General features: G+C 53.9%; 1 long non-coding RNA gene across 1 annotated transcript; it reads right to left on the bottom strand.

The window, feature by feature from the left end:
- Positions 1-473: 473 nt before the first annotated feature.
- LOC131480092 (uncharacterized) lies at positions 474-4,926 on the bottom strand. Its single transcript, XR_009245247.1, has 3 exons — positions 4,622-4,926; positions 2,754-2,834; positions 474-729 (listed from the first exon to the last, which is right to left on the bottom strand). It is a non-coding gene; the product is annotated as an uncharacterized LOC131480092 (long non-coding RNA).
- Positions 4,927-5,188: the final 262 nt, after the last annotated feature.

Here is a 5,188-nt window from a genome sequence, read left to right as displayed (position 1 = left end):
CTCTGTATTAAGCCTTTGCTGGCAATTAGGTTCATTAACTATCACAATACCTTATTTATTACTCGCCGTGCCATATGGTTTCCCAGCTAAAGAATGGCGCCCGTTCTCCTACAGACCATTTGGCATCATAAAAATGTTAACAAATAATATTATGGCTCTCGGGGGCACCAGGCCTCACTGGGTTCCGGGTCTGAGCGGCGGGAGAGAATATGAAAACATTTTTCTTCGATGGCGAAATAAAAAATTCCTCAAGACAGAAGTCTTCAAAGAACGGAGCCCTTGCAGAACAGGAATGGGAGTTTTATTCGCCCTCGTAATGGTTATGTCAATATTTGCATCAGCCGCGACTTTGACTCATCTTTCTCCCTGCTCTCTTTTGGGGCTGTTTTCGCTTTCCTCTTTGCCCCTTGACTGGAAGCTCAGGCCAAGCACCAGAGGCACCACCCACAGTCCAGGGCTGAGTGCTGCTGATGCCAAGAGCTGCACGTGGGATTCTCCCAGGATCCACCGGGTCGTGAGGTCTAGCACCACCCCCGCTGCCTTTCCCTGCCCCAGGTTGCCTGCTGTGTGCTCCCCCTGTTCAGTCTCCAGCTAGTATTGCCGGCAGAACATGTGTGTGTGCCCGTGTGGTGCTGTACTGAGCAGAAGCGTTCCACTGTTCAGGTCTGGCCGGGCTCCCGCCCAGGAGGAGGGTGGGCGAAGAGCGAGGTGAAAGCCAGAAGAGGAGCCCTAGGAAGGAACGGCAAGAAGCACATCAGAAGGCCCATCTCAAGAGGCCTGCACAAAGTCCTGCTCCCTGTCCCCTGACTGGAAAAGTGCCAGGCACTTGGCATGGGGCCGTCGGCCCCTTAGTGCGAGAGGCTCAGCATTAAACAGGTCCTCTTGCCATCAGGGGCTGCCCTCATTCGCGGCCATGGCTTTCCTGACAAATGCAGGGTCTTCCCACGCAGCTTCCAGAAAGAACTCCTTGGCTTGCTTTTTCCTTAGACCTGGATGGATGCTGGCAAGTAATATAACCTGGCAGCGGCGGGGGACTGGAGCCAGAGCAACTCTGGTTTTGCCTCGTAGTGTACCCCTGTGCTTAGTTGGGTATCTTGCCAAAGCTTAGTGTCTCTCTCTATGAAATAACGATAATAACGGTACCTGATGCCAAGGACTCAGTGCGCTGGGCTCCCAAGGGGCCTGGAACAGTCACTGGTTCAGGGTAAGCACCACGCAGTAGAAAGCTGTGTTGGGAACCACTCTTCTTGATGTTTGCTTTTTGATCCCTTTGGGGCATTTGCAGGGTGGGTGGGGGAAGCAGTGAGTTGGCCACACCCAACTCCTCCACCACTCCGTCCCAGTTCCAACCCCGAGATGGAGCCAGGAGGGCAGGGCAGTCGTGCCAGGTTGACATTTACTCTCTTTTCCCCTCATTTCCCCCACTGTGCTCAGATGACTAGATATGATATGGTCAGCGTCACTCAGCCGGGAAAGGGGCAGAAAGGAACTCCTGGCAGCAGACCAGTGAGGAAAGGAATAGGGTGGTGCGGAGGAGAACTCAACTTGACACCAATCCCATTAGGAGTCAATGACGGGCACAGTGCAGAAGGAACCAGGCCCCATCACTGGCATCAGTCAGCACAGGAAGCTGCGGAGAGTGCCCCTACCCTGTCTGCTGCACCCAGAGTTCCTGGAAAGAAACAGGTGGGTCCTGCCAAGAGAGTGCTCCTGCTCCCCTGAGCCGGTCTTACCTTCAGAGTGTGGGCGATGGCGAGCCCTGCTGCCCGGACCCCTCAGCCATCTCCTGTGTCCCTGGCTTCCCCCCCGCTGGTTGCTGCAGACTTTCTCTGCTCTTGTGTCTCCAGAGAGGTGGCCTCCTGGGGCAGACGCTTCCCGGAGGAAGTATACAGGCCTGCGCCGGTGTGATGACAGTGTGCCAACACCTGTGCTGCCCTCCACACAGCCACAAACAAATGTTGCACGTCACCACGAGCAGTTCAAGGACACACCCTTTGTTCTTTTGGGACTTAACTCATTTTCACTGCCTGGTACCCAGGATCAGTGTGTCTTTGTTCAAGTTTTCCCACACCTCTCTACCTCGTGTTTCTCCTCAAAACCTGGCTGCAAGGCTTAACACAATATATCGAAAGCGCTTCCAACACCATCCACATGAGCATCAGCTCTGGCTATAATTAATATTCTGCATGATCGTCTATCCTGGGTCAGGTTCTATTACCTTATTGATTAACTGCTATCTATCTGTAATGTATTTATATTCTACATATTATCTCATTTAGTCCTAAAAACACTATACATAGGCACAAGGGCTACCAGGTCCCACTTTCTCTGGGATGTCCATGAGGACACTGTGCCAGACGGTCCCACCGCTGAGGGTCACGCTGGGCCCTGAGGTCAACCTGTCCCTCTGCCTCAGTAAGTGTGGGGAGAGGTGGGTCAGCCGTTCAGACTGGGGCCAAGGCTCCACAGGGCCAGTGCGGATACAGGGTATGGGGTGGGCAGAGCCGACCAGAGTGAATGTGAGAAACAGTGTAGCAAGGATTCTGGAACATTACACAGAGCCCAGAGAGAAGTGGGTAATTTTAATCCCATGCAGCTGCTGGAAATTAATTTAATTGTGCTGGCGCTGGCTTTCCTCCCTTCCAGCCCATTTCATCCAGGGCCTGATGGAGTGCTGGGACTGCAGACCACAGCCCCCCCTCCCACCCCCCATGCCAAGCAGCTCTGGGCACACAGCCCTGGGCTGGACTCACCACTCCTGTGGCTGCTCCCACAGCTGACAGCACTTTTTGTTTCAATCTTGATTATCTGTTTTTCTCCTCTGGAGGAAGGGACTGAGGTGAGACCACAGGAAGAATTCCTCAATAGTGAAAAGTGGGTAGTTTACTGCTAAGCACCTGACCAAGGACAGCCACGCTCAGGCTGTGTTCACGCAGGCCCGCTCGAGGCCAGACAGGATGCTGGGCCCTGGGGCTACTTCGGAGTTTCCAGAAGTGCAACCTGACCAGTCCTGGTTTTCGAAGCCCCCAGTGGACTTTCAACGCTGCAGCCTAGTGCTGAGATCTGCGCATGGGGAGGAGCCCTCACTTCCCTCTCCGGCCCCGCGTGTTGTGCATCAGTTCTGCCTTGTGACCACTAGAGGTCAGCAGGACCTGGAGCAAGCCGCACTCCTGGGCATGCACATGCCAGCCTGCCCTGCTCGTCTGGCCCCCAGTGCAGCTGCGCTGGAAGGTCAGGCAGCCCACTGGGACCTGTGCTGAGAGAGGACACCGCCAGGGGGCAGGGGCGGCCTGCTGCCAGTGAGCTTTGCAACTTGAAAGTCAATTCTGCTTAAAAAGATTTTCAAAACAGCATGCTCCACGAACGCTCCCAATTTTGGGCTGCTGCTGCTGCTACTGCAAATACCTCTTTGCACCCAGGAGCCTCTGCACCAGCCACGAATATTGCTGGGTGCAGGGAAGCAGTGCATGCGTCCTGCCCATGTGGACAGGCACGTGGGGGAGGGGGCAAGCCTAGAAAAGAGAGCCATTTATCCTTTCCCAGAGGAGGGGCTGGTGTGGAGGATTCCAGGGGTTTGTTTGGACCCTTTGCTGTTTTTGCTGGAGAAGAGTGAAGCCAAGAGTTCCTTTACTTTGGCTCAGATGTGCACACATGAAGGCAAGGGGCACCGAGTCTTAGAAAAGAGAGCTGGAGGGGACCCGCGGACCAGCTCTCTCTCTAGTATCTCCATGAACCACGAAGCCAATGCAAAGGTGAGAGAACAGCAGCTTCTCCCTCTTTTGGCCGTAAGAAGAAGAGCGATTTACCTATGGAGACACTTGACCTTAGCAGCAAGAAGTGGGAAAGCCCCGTTCAACTCCTAGCTTCTCCTTCCTTGCTTGGTTCTGGCTTCTGGATTGCCGTGGTGCTTTGCCCGTCCACAGGTCCATGATTCCTACCTCCCTTCCCCTCTAAACCGTGAGGTGGGTGGGGTGTGTTTACAAGTCCCTGAGGTCCATGTCCTAAGTTGGTATGCCCGGTTTGAGATCTGGCTCCTTCACTTCTGATCTAGCGCCATGTTAGTGAGCACCTGGGAGGCAGCAGGGATGGCTCAGGTACCTGGGTTCCTGCCCCCTCCCCACCCTGCACATGTGACACCTGGACTGAGTTCCAGGCTCTTGGGTCCAGCCTGACCCAACCCTGCCTGTGGTGTGACCATCTGGGAAGCGAGCCAGCAGATTAAAGATTTCTATCTTTCCCTGTCTCCCAGCCCGTCAAATGTGAAAATATAAATAAAGACTTAAAAAGAAACATCTAAACTGTGAGGCTGTTTGACAGCAGGACGGGTTCTTGGCATACAGCAGGTGCATAATAGATGTTTGCCAAACCAAAGTGTTTGCTGTCAATCATGTCTTGAATCTAGCTTCCATAGTATTTATGATCAAGCCAGAGAGAACTTTCTAAACCTGTGTGCATTCAAAGGCCTCCCCCTCTTAACTCGAAAATGGAGGGGAGAGGGATTTGTTTCATGTGCCTGCAAAGCTTGACAGAGGGACTTGGGATGTGTGTGTCAGAGGGAGTGAGCACCCTGTCCCTCTGACACACACATCCCAGCTGGCTTTCTGGCCAGGATGTTTGATACAGGACTGCAAAGCTTTGATCCTGTCAGCAGGGGGTGCTGTGTGTTATCCTCATTGCTTCCAGTGGGGAAGCAGGCAGGGTTTGGCTCCTTTTCCACCTGTTCTGCTCTTCCTCAGGCCTGCTTGTCTTCCCTCCTTTTATTTTATTGCTGCTTCCCTTGGTTCCCTGTACTTATCCCAGCAGCTGGGGCATGGCAGACGTCGGAGTGTCCTATGGGACGATTCTGGAGGTTCCTGACCTTGGCTGGCAGACTGAACTTGGAGCCTGTTGGCTCACCTGGCTGCACCGTGCCTCTTCGCATACAGTACCCTCTCCAAAAGGCCGCCCTGCGTGGCGTGATCTCTATGGGCCCAACTATAAGAGTGGGAGGGGAAGCCACCTGGAACAATACCAGCCACATGTCTTGCAGACGTTGCACGGAGCACCTTGATTTACATCCCATTAAGCCCGAAGCCAGCATTGGAGGGCACGACACGTAGAAGATGATGCCAGCCCCACCTCACAGAGCAGTTAGGCCATTTGCTGAAGTCACTTAGCAAGGACATGGCAGGGACGGACTTGAATTCAG

The sequence above is a fragment of the Ochotona princeps genome, chromosome 4 (assembly GCF_030435755.1).
Source record: "Ochotona princeps isolate mOchPri1 chromosome 4, mOchPri1.hap1, whole genome shotgun sequence".
Lineage (NCBI taxonomy): Eukaryota > Metazoa > Chordata > Mammalia > Lagomorpha > Ochotonidae > Ochotona > Ochotona princeps.
This window is presented reverse-complemented; position numbering and strand designations above follow the sequence as displayed.